This window comes from Perognathus longimembris, chromosome 14 (assembly GCF_023159225.1).
Source record: "Perognathus longimembris pacificus isolate PPM17 chromosome 14, ASM2315922v1, whole genome shotgun sequence".
NCBI classification, from domain to species: Eukaryota; Metazoa; Chordata; class Mammalia; order Rodentia; family Heteromyidae; genus Perognathus; species Perognathus longimembris.
Genome location: NC_063174.1, coordinates 3,705,077 through 3,723,288, shown reverse-complemented (window position 1 = coordinate 3,723,288; position 18,212 = coordinate 3,705,077).

The following is an 18,212-nucleotide window of genomic DNA, read 5'->3' as shown; positions in this document are numbered from 1 at the left end:
TTTTAAAAACCCTCAATGATTACCTTTTTTTTGTTCTAATTCAGATGTGAACATATGACCATGTGATTAGGACACACTGGGGTATGACCACATAGAGAGCATACTCCAGAGAGGAAATGATATTTAAGAAAATCTGGGTTGTTCACTAAATATCAAACAATTGGTATTCCTCATTACTTCATTAATAAATTAGGTTCCATTTTGTGGCCACTGACAGAAACACATGTTTTTAGCTTTAACCTCTATTTCTGTATTTCTGATACCCAAAATATCATAAACATGAAAATAAAATGTTGGTCATTCTTGTCATATGGACTGAATTTTTTAATCATCATGTTGTTGTTTTTTTTTTTTTTCCTATCCTATATTCCCTTCCTGGAAAGCTCTTATGTAAATCATTGCATTACACTCACCCTATTTTTGTCTTTGTTCCCAGTTCCTACTCAATCTATTGAAGCTAAGTTTCCTTCATGGTATCATCTCCAGAGAACTATGTTCATTGTAGGTTTTTTAAAAAAGTAATAATTACACAAAAGGAACTGTTTTGATTTTTTTTTCCAATGAAGTTAATATGCCTTGAGGAAATTCCATCTTGTCATGTAATGCCACAGATTTAAAGGATACTGGCCAATTACAGTCACAGAAAAGGAAGATAATTCTTATGTGACATTATTTGTGTCATTAAAAAAATACAAAAAATAAATAAACCCTCATCAGGCACAAATAAAGTCTCTGAAATAAATTATATTGAATACAGTTGTCACTGAGACCTTAACGCAGGGAGAAGATATTTCCTAGAATTGGTTCATTTCTTAGACTGTTTAAAAGAATTTACCCTCATGACAACTTGTTTTAAAACTAATGCAACAGTGATACTCACAAAACACTATGTAGGAAATGAACTTTGCAACTTGGAGGGGGAAACAAAGTGGAGAAAAACAAGGGGGTAACAATGTTCAACAAGAAATGTACTCAATACCTTACTTATGTAGCCCCTCTGTACATCACCTTTACAATTACATTAAATTAAATTTAAAAAAACAAACTTGAAAAAGATTCAATGGGAGTATTTTTTAAAGACATTACTTAATTCAAAGTAAGAAAATGATAAAAGCATATCATCTTTGGAGATATTATATATCTACAACAGTGTCAAATTGGAGATGAAGCTACTCTGGTATCAAATCAGGTTAAATATCACCTTTCTTCTTGAAGCAGCAGACGATGTTGATGATGATTCATCTGAGAAAAGAAAGTCTTCATTTGTGACTCGTTAATCCTTATTAAAGCAAGCTTTGAACGTTCATTATTTCTCACTGTCTTCCTTGAAAAAATAAAAAAGGAAATTTTAACATTAAAAATAAAACCAAGCCAGGTGTTTGTGGCTCATCCCTACAATCCTAGTTATTAAAGAGGTTGAGATTTGAACACTGTGGTTGAGAGCCAACCCAGCGAGAAAAGGCTATGAGAATTATCTTAGTAAATAGAAAGAAGTGCAAGAAACACAGCTGTAGATCAATGTTAGAGTGCTAGCCGTGAGTACAAAAGCTCAAGGACAGCACCCAAGCCCTGAGTTTATGCTCCAGGACTAGCACATATATACATAGAGACAGACAGGCTGACGTAGACATTAAAAAAAAAAAAAAAACCACTATTGAAAACAGCAAGACACGAGTTCTCAAAGAATATTGATAATTAAAATTTAGAAAAATATTAATACTTCATATAAAGGCTTCTAGCCAGTTCCAGTAGTGACTCAAAATGAGAAGTAGATACAGGACTGTTTTCACCAGAATATTTTAATTTACTGTTTCTCCTTAAAGATTCCTTCTACCTTCAAACATGTCCTCGTCCTTTCTCATTAGCTATGGATTCACTGAAACTTCAGAAAAAAATGAATTGTAGTAAAAATAAGAAGAGAGATCAAATTGGCTTATCAACCTAAGAAATATTTTCTTAAATACTTGATGAATTACAGGATCTTATCAGAACAATGAACTTAGTTTATTGGAATGCATTTGGTAGTTTGATATGATACACATTTGAAACCCTTTATCAAACAAGGTTAACTTATTCTAAAATGTTATTTTTTAGATTTATAAAAATACTTAAATTAATAGAAGTTTAGATGTGCATTCCAAAATTGGTTCAGCAAAACACTCAGGAATGCTTAGTGTTGGAGAGATGCAACCATTTGTCCAATTTGTTCTAGACATTTAAACTTTATATACTCATCTTTTTTTTCAAATTTTTATTATCAAACTGATGTACAGAGAGGTTACAGTTTCATACATTAGGCATTGGATACATTACTTGTACTGTTGTTACCTCGTCCCTCATACCCCCCTCCTCCCACCCCTTTAAAATAAATATTTTTAAAACTCCAGGTGTTACTTACTTTATCCTATGCTACTTGTTGGGATACAAAAATTCAAAAGATACATCCTTTCTATGAATTTTTTTATATCCCATGAATATTCTATGTCATTATATTCTTGCTATTTTATCTGTGTCTTTATAAATTAGTCATATATCTTTAAGATATAAATATGTTTCAGGTGAGAAATGGACCAGCTGAATTTGACTGAAATGTAAATTTAAATTCAGGTATACTATAGATCAGTATCTTTTATGTGATTATCAGATCACTCATCTAAGTTAGAAAGCAACTCTATTATATGTAACCTGGAATAATATCATTTGAAAGTATAGCATGGAAGTTACACATGTATATTTTACAATGTTGAGCAATAAAAATTAATTAGTTTATTGATTAATAAATTAGAGTGCAATCATCAAAAAAACTCTCAATAAGTGCAAAGGAAGGCATGAAAAAAATAAGTGCTTCGGGTGCTTTTTTCAAAAGTTATTATGGTACATATGAAGCTGAACATACTTGATAACTACATTGCATAGAAATGAGCTAAACATTGTAACTTAAGGAGAAAGATGGGCAGACTGATTAAAAAATAAAACCAATGAGTTTTCTATACGAAATGTATTTAATATAATAAAAGTTTAAAATCAAAATGCAGAAAAAAGTTTATTTTGCAACATTAATCATAAAAAAGCCAGAACTTTTGCAATATCAGACAAAACAGACTTTAAAGCAACAAGTTTTATGGGAGATAAAGTAGGTAAACACATAGTGATTAGGTGGTCAATGTATTAAAATCACCTAATCGCTGTAAGCACGTGAGCACTCAGTTTCAAACCTTTAAACTACATGAGTCAACCATGACAGACATGAAAGGACAAGTAAATACACAGAATCATTGTGCACCTTTAACATCATCATGTCATACAATAAATAATGGAATAGGAGATCTGAACAGCAGGATCAACAAACTCGATCTAATTGACATATCAGATATGTCACAACACATCTCCCAGAATGTATATTCAGTGTAAGGACAAAAATATCCATTCATAAAAATAAAGCACAAGATAAAAAATAGCAGAAGGGATTAATACTGAACCAAGATGAAAACAAAATGTGTGGAATAATGGAAAGGCAATGTGAAAAGAAAGTTTTGTCTGAATTTTATTGTGCTAGAAATGGAACCCAAGACCTCACACATTCATGCTACATCACCAGCCCACTACGTCCCCATTTTCATTTTAAATGCATAAATTTGGAAGGAAGTGCCTAAGGTTAGTGATCTAAATTTTGATGGGAACAAACCCCCGAAAAAGTATCTTCCATGAGCAAAAGTAAGAAGATAATAGATAGTCTAAGAAATAAATATGATTAAAAACAATGATGGATGGAGAAAAATTAATGAAACCTTCTACCAACACTGAAAGTAGTTCATTATTGTCATGAATATGAAAGCAGATGAGAAGAAGATCAGCAAAATGGAAAATATAAACCAAGATACCATATATCTCTCAGACACTAGTAAGGATAACTATGAATGATAACAAAAAGTATATGTCATCAATGTCATAAAACAAAACCTTAGAGTGGAAATAATACCTTAAAAGATATAGTGCCCAAAGTATTATGTGAAGAAATTATTAATCAGACTATATATAATACACAAATGAAATGGAGTTTTTGGGTGTAAGCATTTCTATAAAGAAAACAGGTGGTTTTGGTGTGTCTACATTAAATTTCATCAAACTTTAAGGCAAAGGAAATGTTAATCTACAAATTCTCTCAGAAGGTAGACGAAATATGATAATTCCATGGTGATTTTCTATAGAAGAATTACTTTGTCACAAAAATACGTGAAGACAATAATACTGACTACCAATACCTCCTGAGCTTAGACATGAAGAACCTTCAAAAATATCAACAGACCTAACTTAAAAAAAAAACAAAAACTTTATAACAGGGTAATTATTTTCCAAAGATTGGCTTAAAAGTAAAAGTAAACTAACAGATGAACTATCCAGTCTACATAGGACAATTTATATTTCTGTCATAAAAAGTTTACAACCAAAATTAATGTAATTACATTTACAATGGCAGAAAGAAAATATATCTATGTAAAATTAAACGTTATACAATATGTACACTGAAAACTATAAAACGTTGATGAGCAAAACTAAGCAGATCTATCTAAGTTTAGAAAACAAAACATCCAATCTGTATTGAGTCTCTCAATATAGATGTGTAGATCTTTACTTAATTGCAGATAAAATTTCAGCATTTTAATATAATTAATAAGTGGACTAAAATTTATATGAAAAGGTAAATGATTCTTTAAAATATTAATAAAAAGAATAGAGATAAAAGAATTACATTACATTATTTCAAGAGTACCATGGAATACAATAATTAAGAAAATGTTATCGTAGCTTATTGACAGAGATATTGATCCATGAAATAGAATACCTACAGGTATTTGCTCAAAAGAGTTGAATAAATTAATATACATTCAAGATGTGTACACAAATATTTCTAGAAGCTTATCCATAATATCCTAATTATCCTTCCAAATATCAAAAGGTAAATCTATAAACAGTTGGTAGTATTTCCATAGAAATATTACTCTTCATTAAAAAAGGAAAACACTACTGATACATGCAGTGATATAAATTAATCTGCAAATTGTGATGATGAAAAAATAGGCATGTTTAAAGAATACACTTGACGATATTTATTTGAAACTGGAAGGACAAAAGTAGTCTGATGGCCACAACAGACTCAAGTAGAACAAGGGGGACTAGAAACTTGAAGTCCTAAGAGGTCAATTAGACTTCTCTTTATCTTATCTGTTCTTATGTTCAGATTGAGTGCAAGTCTTCACTGAACTTAAAGTAAAGGACAATGTGAGCAAGGGCCCCCTGTGTAGGACTGACAAAACATAAATTCGTGTCGCCACTATGGAAATAAGGATGAGCATTTCTCACAAAAACATTGAAATAGAGCTACCATATGGTCCTGCTGAACATAAATCTAAAGTAATGTAAATCAGCATAGAAAAGAGATACCTAGATCTTTATTCACAAGAGCCAAGCCCTAACTCCCCTTCTATTGCTTCATGAATAATAAAAATATGGTTGTGTACAGTCTGTAGTATTGCTGCAAAATCAAAAGAATGAAATTATATCATTTGTGGGGAAATGGATGGGATTCAAGATCAATTTATTGGGGAAAACATGTCAGGCTCAGAAAGACAAATACTCCAGGCCTGTTGTCATGTGTAGAATTTCGATTTTAAGTAATGACTAGAATATAAAAGGGGGATTGTTTGGTGCAGAGGCACCATGAGTGGGAGAAGGGAGGGTGGAAAAAAGAGTTATTGGGGGAGTGAATTTGATTTAAAAACATTTTATGCATGTGTGAAAACAGAATAATAAAAGCCATTAAAAGTATAAAAAAAGGAGCAAGATAAAGAGTAATGGAGTGAATATAATCAAAGCAGATTATATGCATGGATGGAAATATCACAATAAAAACCCTGCATAAAATTAAATTAATTTTAAATATAAATGTAAACATAAATTTTAAAAATGAAATGCACACATTTTATATTTCATAAGTTTGATCTTTCTTCATGCTTATTCCTTACTGCGTCTCTTAAAATATTTGACTAGAAATCATACAAAAGCTATTCTATTGTATAAAGTGAATTTTCTTATTACAGCCCTCAAAGTTAGCACCTGTATGCACCATGTAAAATAAATGAGCTAGAGCTCAGAGTAAACCAATTTAATTAATAAATAACTTGATTATTGGGAATAAAATTCTCCTAGCAATGTCCCCAAAATGATGCTTTGGAAAGCCATTAAGCAATAATGTGAATGTATTACGTGATTTTCTTACATAAAAGAAACTATTCTCCTTGGTAGTGATTCCTGAATCATTAAAAAAATAATAAAATAAATAAAGCTGAAGTAGTTTAGCAGGCCTGTTGAACTTACACAGACTGGGCAGACGAATTCTTTGCACACTGTGTGGTGCCTTTGTTCAATGTAATAGCCATTTCCCTGTCAGCATATAAAATATGCAAACCACACATAAATGCTAACCTTGATCGTAACAAGAGAAAATTAAGGAAGTTTAATTTTATCGAGGAATAGAAGAAGATGCGTGTCCAATCGGAAGGTTATAAGGAAAAGAGGACAAACATGTGGTGTAGTCCTCTGCTTTCGCTCCTTTGTGTTCGCAAACGATTTCTCTTTCCAGTGGAGAAACACAGCACTATTTCCTGAACAAGAGAAAAGGCAAGAAAGTGGCCATGAAGCGGAGCCTCTCTGAGTGCCTTCCCCAGTTCCTCAGCCACAGAGCTCAGGCCTCTAATGAAGCCATTTACATGCAGATGCAGCCCTCTGTGTGTGGATGGACACCAGTCCCAACCCCGGGACTTGTTGTTTCATCTAATCAAAAGAAATTTGCACATGAAAGCTACATCCGTGTTCATTAACCCCACAGCTCTCTCCTCTATTATTCCTAACAAAATTGCAAACCTTTATATGATTAGGTACCCTACTTCTTCAGAGCTTTATTTTTCTCCCACCCCCCCCCCAAACTATGTCTGCATCCAAATGTAAAGTGGCATGTGAATCTGTCAGTCTGAATAATCTGTAAATATAGTACTGAACAAAGCAACCTAAGCACCCTCTTCACATTGTTTAGCTTTGCTTCTCTCTGGCCAAGGTACCTTCTTACACATATGGCCTTACCATTGCTGCGGCATATGAAAGTATAATTCAGGATCCAAATCCCAAGATATTAAGTGTAATTGCCAACTTTGTTTCCCCGTACAAATCAAATAAAAGCGCTAGAAGAAGCAAATATTACTCCATGAGTACACGGGTCCACAAAGGACGAAACAAACACATACAAAATGTCCTAAAAGCAAAATGTAAGGCTATGAGTTGATGTAGCTCTATCATGTACTTAATCACTTCTCCTGTTAATCATGTGCATGCTAACTACACAAAACTTATGACAATGATCCTGCCATTTTGCCTTCTTCATAGAAGACTAGTGGGGTGCGCGTCATTATACCATTTATTTATATTATCAAAGAGGAGCCTGAGAGTCAGCCTTCCAGGGTATGTAATCAATGTACAATAATAAAGATCGTGGAGTTGTTCATTGCGGTATTACTAGATAATTGACTTTCTCTTTCTATAGAATTAAAAGGACAGAAATAACTTAGCTTTCTTAATGCAATTCCATAATGTCCTGCGGTGAATCTGGGCTGAGACCAGCCACATCCTTCTGCCCACACAATGTCTTGCCTTTTTTCTGAAGCTGCCAACAGTGGTCTTAATTCATGCCAATTAGGATTTTTTTTTTTAATGTGGACACCTGAATGATGTGAAGGAACTGGAGAGTCTTACCCCATTTTCTACCAAGTGTCATACAGCTGTCAGAGGCTGACACTTTTTGGAAGTTATTGTTCTGGTAAAGATTCGGATTGCTAGCCTTCTAGGTCTACTACTTTTTTATGTCTCATTTATATTAATCCTCTAAAGTACCTACAGCCTAATAGTTGCCATTGCTAAAACCATATAGCTATTTTCAGGGGGAAAATGTTCATGGATGTTTCACAAAATAAACAAGCTACAGTGGGATACCATGGTTTCATTGTACCAAAAGACTAAAAGTCAGGTAATTTGATGGTAAGCATGGAGGACTACAACACAACTGTGAAACCCAACAGGTCTCCCTAAAGCCAGGCTGACCATAGGCTGGAATGTCAGCACTGTTTCAGGTCTTCCACTAGAGAAAGCAAAACCATCAGCACACAGGTTTTACAAAGCTTCTCCATGGATATATACAGAGTTTATACATGGGATATGTGTATGAATACGCATACCCTACAAACATGAGAGTGAGAATGGACTCCTCTGTCATTGTCTTAATAGCTACCCAGAGGGCATTTACTCTTTCTATAACCACAAGTGTCGACAAGACAACTTTGAAGAGGACTTCCGGCAGCTGAAAGAAATGGAAATTCTAATTAGACACAGAAGAAAACAAAAGAGGGAAAAAGGAGAAGTACAAAGAAATGATCTCTTATCACTGAGAAAAGGAAAAGGAAATGGAAAAATGATGGCACTATCACAATTCTAGTGGCAGCAATACTCCCATGGAATTATTTTATTGCTCTAGTTGATAGGAGAGCAATAAAACAACTGTTAGATTTCATTTTCAATTGTTGCTTAGTCTGTAAGAATGCTCAGCAAGTAGATTTGCAAAAATTTTGGAACAGCCCATCTGTTCATTTTACAGGATAAAGGCAAGGGATGTAATTAGGAAACCAAGAATAAGGGAGAGGAGAAACTGGGAGACATTTCTTGTTTCATACTTGTAAGTTAGAGCTTTAGGCAAATCTACTTGAATACTGGAACAGTTCTTAGGGTAGGAAAAGTTTCTAGGGAAGTTGTTTAAGAAGTAAAAATTATATATCAAACTTCTGAGTCATTTCAGCTTTATGTAAACTCTTGTAAGCAAATATTTTATGGTGTGTGTGTCAGAATTCATAAATGCAGAAAAGATTCATTGAATTGTTCACTCATTCATTCAGCAATTATTAGTCAATAACCAGATGCTAGACACTATGTATTAAGTGATTTGAAACATATTCAGTACAAGACGATAATGCGGAGTGGTAAGTTATTTGACAAAGACAGGCAGAAACTATGTGGGAGTTTTCAGCCTGGAAACCATAGAGATCTTTTTTGGGTGGTAATGATACTTAGGAAATAAAAGCCAATGAGTGGAATTGGGTACAGTTCGGGAGAAGAGCAGACAACTTCAACTCAATATGAGGAATAAGATTTTGTATTCTATTACAGGGTCAAATGACTATGTCAATAATAACGTATTGTTCAAACTAGCTACAACAGAATATTTTAAATATTCTTGCCAGAAATAAATAATACATATTTAAGGTGATAGAATTGTCAATTTCTATGACTTGAGCAATACAATGTATGAACATGCACCAAAACATTGCATTATACCTCATACACATGCACAATTATTTTATGTGAATCTAAAATTTGTCTTTCAAAAGAACAGAGAGCTGGGGATGTTGCCTAGTGCTTGCCTAGCATGCACGAAGCCCTGAGTTTGATTCCTTTGTACCACATGCACAGGAAAAGCGGGAAGTAGCACTGTAGCTCAAGGCATAGAGTGCTGGCCTTGAGCAAAATCAGCTCAGGGTCAGTGCTCAGGCCCTGAGTTCAAGCCCTAGGATTCGCAAAAGAAAAAGAAAAAAAAAAAGTAAGGAACAGAGAATTTCAACTCAAGTGTATAGCTGAAAAAATACCTCATAAGTTAAGAGGAAAGAAAACAGACTTTATGAAGTCTAAAGTTTCGTCGCTAAAATAATTTCCTCAAATTATTGATATTTACAATGGGTGAGTAATAGCTCTCCTAAAAAGCAAGGATTGAAATGCTAAACATAGCCAAAGATCAAAAGTCACATTTTATTTTTACCGAGAGAAGAGAATCTAGTCAGTCTTTTGTTGGCTTTCGGCATCTCCTGGAGAATATTTTGCTAAGAGATTTCAAATGAAAAATTGGGAACAGAGATGAAGAGAACATCCTGTCCCCTCCTGCTCCACGTAAATTAGCATTTTTATTGTTCTAAGCTAAAGACTCTAAACTAAAGGTGTAGGACAGGCAGTCCTTGGCACAAACATGGAGGCTAAACTTTCATTTTAGCAATAATAGTCTGTGCAGTCTACAGAAAACTAGTCTGAAAGAGACTCCATGAAAAGAAAAATAAGTTCTATGCTCATTTTAGGAGTAGGGAGACTTTATTCCAACTCCTTCTTTTTAGAAATCCATAGCATATGTAAAAATTATTGCTGTGCCAGGTACCAGTGGCTCATGCTGTAATCTGAGCTACTGGAGAGGCTGAGATTGGGAGAGCAGTAGCTTGATGCTGGTTTGGACAGAAAAGTTCAGAGGACCCCTTCTCAATGGAGTGCTGAACTGATTAACACACGCCTATTTTTGTAGCTATGTTGGGAAGCCTAACCCAGGCATGAGGCCAAGCAAGACCAGCAATCTCATCTCAAAAATTTACCTGTAATGAACATTGTTGTGCTGGTGGCTTTAGTGTGATTTTTTTTTTGTGGTCTTTTGGATAGATACCCAAAATTGGGACTGCTGGGTCATAGGGGAGTTCTATATTTAGCCTTCTGAGAAATCTCCATACCACTTGCCAGAGTGGCTGAACCAGTTTACATTCCCACCAGCAATGAAGTAGGGTTCCCTTTTGGCCACATCCCCTCCAACAATTGTTATTGTTAGTTTTCTTGATATATGACATTCTTACCGGGGTAAGATGGAATCTCAATGTTGTTTTGATTTGCATTTCGTTTATGGCCAGTGATGTAGAGCAGTTTTTCATATGTCTCTTGGCCATTCTCATTTCCTCATCAGAGAAGTCTCTTTGTAAGTCTTTAGCCCACTTGATGAGCGGGCTATTGGTTCTTTGCAGTTTTGTTTTGGAAGAAGGTAATTTGTTTAGTTCTGCATATATTTTAGATATGAGGCCTTTGTCCATTGTATGGCTGGTAAAGATCTTCTCCCAGTCTGTGTGCTTTCTGTTTATCTTGCAAGCTATGTCCTTTGCCCTGCACAAGCTCTGTAGTTTGATGCAGTCCCATTTGTCCAACCTTTCTTTGATTTGTAGCCTTTCTGGGTCTTTGTTAAGGAAGTTCTGTCCTGCGCCAAGGAGCCCAAGTGTTTCTCCTACTCCTTCCTTCTGGAACCAACCCAGATGCCCCTCAGTAGACGAATGGATCAGGAAAATGTGGTACATATACACAATGGAATTTTATGCCTCTATCAGAAAGAATGACATTGTTCCATTTGTAAGGAAATGGAAGGACTTGGAAAAAGTTATACTAAGTGAAGTGAGCCAGACCCAAAGAAACATGGACTCTATGGTCTCCCTTATTGGGAATAATTAGTACAGGTTTAGGCAAGCCATAGCAGAGCATCACAAGGCCCAATAGCTATACCCTTATGATCACATAAGATGATGCTAAGTGAAATGAACTCCATGTTATGGAAACGATTGTTATATCACAGTTGTAACTACTTTCAATGTGCCATGTGTAACTGTAGCTTCAATTAATGACGATCTTCTTGTATCACCCTCCTGTGGTTGTACCTACACTATCTCTGTAATCTTATCTGAGTATATTGGAAACAGTGTATACTGGTGTTAGAGCTAGGAAATTGAAAGGGAATACCAAATTCGAGAGACACAGGGTAAAAAAAAGACAAACAACTACAAAAGCAATGCTTGCAAAACTGTTTGGTGTAAATGAACTGAACAACTCATGGGGGAAGGGGGAGGGGCATGGGGAGGGGGAGGGGGAACGAGGGAGGAGGTAACAAACAGTACAAGAAATGTATCCAATGCCTAAGGTATGAAACTGTAACCTCCCTGTAATTCAGTGTGATGATTAAAAAAAAAATACCAGCAAAAAAAATTAGAAATGGAGGTATCACTCAGCAGCAAAAGCTCCAGCCTACCAAGCACAATGTCCTTAGTTCAAATCCCAGTATCCCTTCCCCCCCAAAATCATTACTGTTATACATAGTCTTTAAGAAACCTGCTCAATGTTGTATAACATACTGTTATTCCAAATCGTTTCTATTGGTGAACACATTGTGTTGCTTTCTCAGTAGTATCATCGCAAGAACAGTATTGGTTTTATAAAAACCCATCCTGAAAAACTTTCCAGGAAAAAAAATAGGAAAGGCATGATACAGTTTATCTCTGAGTATTATGTGCATATAATAATGAAAGCGAAGTTTCAAACATTCACAGCTTCTACATACTGTACTACTACTTTAAACAGCAGTTTTTAGCCAAATCCTCAGACTAAGGAAGTGAACAAACATATCCCAAACCTACCCTCTTGCCAACACTCTTATTTCCCTGACTATTCTTGTGTCTGTTTTTTCCGGAACACTGAAATATTTGACAACACTAACAACGATCACCTTGAACCACTTGCTTCTAAGCTCCCCAATGACACTGGGAATTACTTATTTCCCCAACCCCCTGCTCATTAATCACTCTCCTCTGGGGTTATTGGCTGTGTGTCCTCTTCCAGCTCTGGATTTTAATGACTCTCCAAGGTTCCGAATTGGGCATATGCTCTCTCTGCTCTCCATTCTTTTCTGTTATGTAGCTCATCCTCTCTAACAGAGTAAAATACTACTCGATGATCTTTAAATGTGAATTTCAGCTTCCGGTTTGGGGTTGGTTTTCATTGTCCTTCATTTTAAAAATCAAATAAAAATCACCATTGCTTCATCACGGAAAGTATGGATTTTTATTTCAATGAATTTTGTAGGCTTGGAATACTGGCCACATTTCTGCTTCACTTACTATATGAAACCAACTATCAATTCCTGATATCCCTTCTGCCTGAATATTCTCCCAATTTTTACAACTGTATGTAAGTCCACCAATGTACACTCTTACATATTGATCATCCTCCAATACAGAATTCTCTTATAACTCCATCTTGTTACAAATTAGAGTACATATTTCGAAAAAAATATGTATCACCAAAAGTAAATATATCTTCTCTACAAACTTTGTACATTTAAATACTTTTCCATATTTTCTGTATCTAAGTAAAGCTTGTTTAAATCACTAATTATTATTAATTTTTGTGTTTTCTAAAGCATGAGGCCTAAAGAGTATTTTATAATAGATATCACAAGACATTTTCCTTTACAGCAGACATATTTAGCTAAAATGTAATCTATTCATATTATTAATAGTGTTACGAACCATGCATTTTAAAATTGTATCATCCTCATCTTCATTATAAATTCCTAGAAATGGCAACTGAAGGGAAAAAAAAACATAAAAACTCTTAAAATGTTGAATCATGTGTATGGTGGTTCATGTCTATAATTCTTGCTATCCTGGAGGCTGAGATCTGAACATTACAATACAAAGACAACCATGGTAAACATGGAAGATTTTTACTAACAATTTACCACCACAAAAAAAAAAAATTTGAAGGCATGGCTCAAGTAGTAGAGTGCCAACTGTGAGTGAAAGGAGAGAATTAGAAGCCCAGAACACCAGGACCAATACCCTGACACATAAAGGAAAGTGTGGTAGAAGGACGAAGAGGAAGAAGGGAGAGAGAAAGACAGAGAGAGAAAGAGAGCGTGCGAGAGAGAATAGATACAGAGATACAATACCGAGATAGATACGGAGATACAGTGATAATGATAAATAGCTTAATATTGAATCAAGTTTCACCAACACTAGCAATGTAGAGAGATTCTTTTAAAACTCCCAATTTATTAATGACACTTGTGTAAGTTATAAAAGCTTAGCTTGACTTTCACTACTTTAATTAACTTCATTTCACATTACTGTATATATTTTACTGGGGCCAATATTGTTTCGCCTCATTTCAATGATAATCTATTTTTTCTTGATTTCAGTCTCCTTTTTACATTATTCCTTTGCTTTGGTGTTCTGTTTTTTTTCCCTCTGTTTAAGACGAGCAAGTCTATTCTTCTCAAAACTCACTTACATGACACACCTTCAGTGGCCCTTTTCCTGCTGAAATCTCTTTTCTTTCTCGTCTCATGTTATTATCAATCATTCTTAATTTTATTTAAATTTCACTTATTTTTGATTCCTTTGAATGCCCTCAGCCTCTAGAAGTCCATTGCGCCATGGAGCCACCCTTTATTTTTTGTTCCTATGTTCAAAATCTACTAGAGTAACTGAAGTTTATTCCCATTTCGAAATGTACATGTTACATTAAATATTGCAATATATAGCATCATATGAAGTTAAATAAATATTTTTAAAGTGATTAAGGTAGCACCTAACTTATATACCAAGTCTAGTGACTGCCTTTTCTTTGATACTATGTAAGCAAGAGCTTATAAACTTTTTTTTTACATTGATCAAGGTAGATTGTATTCATAAACTGCTTTGTTAAATGTCAACTCCTTTGTACAACTATTTAAAGATAATTAAAAATATATACAAAAACACTTCACTTAAAAATTCTACCATCTAGGTTGGTTCCATATTTTAGCGATGAAAAATTGTGTTGCTATGAACATAGTTGTGCTGGTGGCTTAGTGTGGTCTTGCTTGTAATCTTTTGGGTAGATGCCCCAAAGTGGGGCTGCTGGGTCATAGGGGAGTTCTATGTTTAGCCTTCTGAGGAATCTCCATAGTGCTTGCCAGAGTGGTTGAACAAGTTTATATTCCCACCAACAATGTAGTAGGATTCCTTTTTGGGCACAACCCCTCCAGCATCTGTTGTTGTGCCCAAAAAGGAACCCTACTACATTGTTGGTGGGAATGTAAACTTTCACTCAGAAAAATAAATTTCAAATTTTATTTTCTCAGTTATTTTTTTGCTGTCTTGGTATGCTCAAAATGGTTGAAGATTTAAATCACAAGGTCTAGCCTAAGTCCACTACCAAATAAGTCTTTGAATATTCCTAAGGAATATTTTACCCAGGAGCTGGAATATTATAAAAATTTATTGATTTGTTCTTGTAAATTAGTAAAAGGATTATATTCACTGAAACGCTTGATAAGATAGCAATTCAGTTCTACTCAAAATTTACACTATCATGACTTTGGTCAACCGTGCCAGTAACTTAGCAACTAATTGTAACTGATACTTTCAGACTTTTAACAAAATCTGAAAGTTGGAATACAGTTTGTCTTATGTGTACATTTGGGGGTGGAGGTATTAGAATATTGATATAAGATTGACATATTTTCATGTGAACATGAGTTTATATTTTATATAAATCGGTAACATTTTAATTATGATTAATGTTGCTATTTTTACCTATTTGGATAATAGGTATGGATAATAGGCAATGTACTGTCTCAAAATATGATTTGGGCTTCTTTATTGCAGCACGGTATTTACAAATTACTAAATTTTAGTAATCAAGTCACCATTGAGAGAAAAGTAATTGTTACTCTGGGTTCTCTGATAATTTTAAGATTTACTGAGTTTATATGATAATAATAGCTAAAGAATTATCCTTACCTTAGAACAAAACCAGGGCTGCATCCTCTCAAAATAATTTGTGAAATAGAAATTTCAGATCTGCCTGATGTTACATTAAGTTAATTTTAGTACAATAATATGAAACCTTGTAAAATGTAAAATGAATGAAAAACAATTGTATACTAAGTACATTCTACCTTTTGTCACAGCATTTGTTTCATAAATATTTTTTTTCCTACTGGATTCTAAAAGAACTTATGAGTTTATACATGGACTAATGCCTGGTTCCATCTCTAAATGTATCATCACCAGCATAGAGTCATGTAGAAACACTCTTTAAATGTTCAGAAATTCCTTCTCCTTAATAATTCATAGGGAATGAAAACAATTTAATTAAACACCATGTGAACAAAAACAGGTTCCAACGGGTGAATTACCTGATAATCTGCTCCTATGAAGATAAAATAGAATTAGGAAATTCTGGCAGAGACCATAAAAAACATTTGTCTGAAACTCCTCAATGGAATTCTAGTTTTTCCTCTAGACAAGACAGCTAGGGCTTTACATTTTTATCTCTAATGGTTTAACTATCACTAACTATTGAAGAACAAAAACAAAATGCTCCAGAGAGCTAAAGCCCTGATTCATGCTTTTTGGAAAGGACTGTCTTTCTATGTTCCAATGATTTTGAAATAGTTTAATGTTTTTAATGTGTTATCTCTGTAATCCCGGGAATATCACTGGGAGTTAGATTCTCTGATCCCTACTTCTGTAGATAATTATAGTAAAGCTTAGCAAAGATAGCTTAAAGAAATGTTAAACCGTCCATCAGCAAGATAGATGACAGTGATTTCCCTATGAATTTCAAGAAAATAGAGAATGTACACATAAAGCCATTATAGTTGACAAACTTTAAAAAGAAAAGAATACTTGGTTTTCTTTCTTTCTTTTTTTTTTTGTTTTTTTGTTTTGTAACCCAAACAGAAATTCTTTAACGTCTTGCTGTTGATCTACATAGGTTCTGATTTCAGATCCAATGACGGAATCCAGCCAGCACCTGTGCATGAGCCCAAATCAGCTGTGAGATACTTCTTGCTGCCTTGAAAAGACCCCATGCCTAGAACAGAAAGTACTTTCAGAGAGAGCATGGCGTGGACTTGACCTCTTCCCCAGCTGCCTGGGGAGTCGCTCACACACAGGTCTAAGACTGTTTGCCTATCCAAAAGAAGCTTTGGATGAATTGCTCATTCATCATTCCAGTGGCACTCATGCGGGGCTGCTCTCTGCAAGGGTGCTCTGTCACTCCTCAGGAGTATCAAAAGGCCCAAAGTTATATCAACAAGGCAACTCTGTCCCGATCCTATTGTGCAAGAAAGCTCACAGTGTCTGTTTGTCTATTTGTAGATTGCTATGATTCACTGATAATGAAATGATGAATAAAGACATGTGTTAATGAGAAGTCAAGTGCACAATGAGTGTAAATAAAAGAGAACCTTCTGAGTCCACAAAAAATATTTGAAAGGGATTCCTCTTCCTCTGCTTTCTCCCAAAGTTCTCTGTTCCTCTCATCCTATTGCCCCCCTCAGACGTGTGGAGAAGAATGTAGGGCATTGATAGAGAAGACATTTTATGTCTGTAGAAACAAAACTGGTTACCGTTAAACTGTGAATATAAAGTTGTTAGTATCCTCAACTAATACTTTATATGCTTGAGTAGCTCCTTGTAGATTTTAAATATCGAAAGACTTAAAGCCATAGAAAATTCATACTGTTTTAACTTAAACTGGTCCAGTAATAAACAATTTGACATTTCCTGTTCATATAAGGCTAAAAATAATACTGCTTTTCTTATTATGAGCCTCTTAAAGATGTGTAGTACTAATTCAAAATGAATATTTCCCTTTGTACAATTTTTCGTTTTCATTTGAAAAAAGAAATAGCACAAAGTAATTTTTTTCAAAAGGCTATCTAATTAGTGTGCAGTCTCTACATTTGTTTAAAAAAAAAACCACAGACCTTTATTTGTAAAGTTCCTAACAACATACCTTTTATAAATACAATCCTATATGGAGGTTCTCTGTGTGAATTTGTCAACCAGAATGAATCCATTCATGTGGCAAGGGAATATGCTACAAACTAGATTCCAGATGATTTAAGTCACCAACAGCTCATTTGTGAACAAGTACATAAACAACCACGAACAGATAAATTTTTTATTACTTTCTGCATGAAGCATTCCACAAATGGCATTGAAAAGAAAATAAATGATAATGTGTAGACATCTTACAAAATTACCTACTGTCATTTCAGTATGTTCCAGAAAGCCAAAATTATGATGGAGAAAACATGGTCAGAAGCCAGTTTCTTCACCCACAAAGCCAGAACCAGGTTTTGCAGACACATAACCATCTTTAAACAGTAGCACGATAAAGTAGAAGAAATGAGCTGTAAAGAGCTGCTGTCTACTATCCCACATAACAGTATGATGAACAATACACAGTGACTTCTTACTTGGTCTGTCACTGTCTCTACCACCAGACCCCTGACAACAACAGTGAGACCACTACCTAAACAGAATTCTGCACACTATAGGATGTTCATGTTCTGGCTTGATATTGGAGTTGTGGTTGCTATGGTGACGTATCTTTCTTTAGACTCTGTGGAGACACAAAGGCTTTGTATTTCCCTATACCAAAAGACAGAAGCCCATGTCCTCTGTCCACAGAATCCAGAGACAGGAGTTGACTCT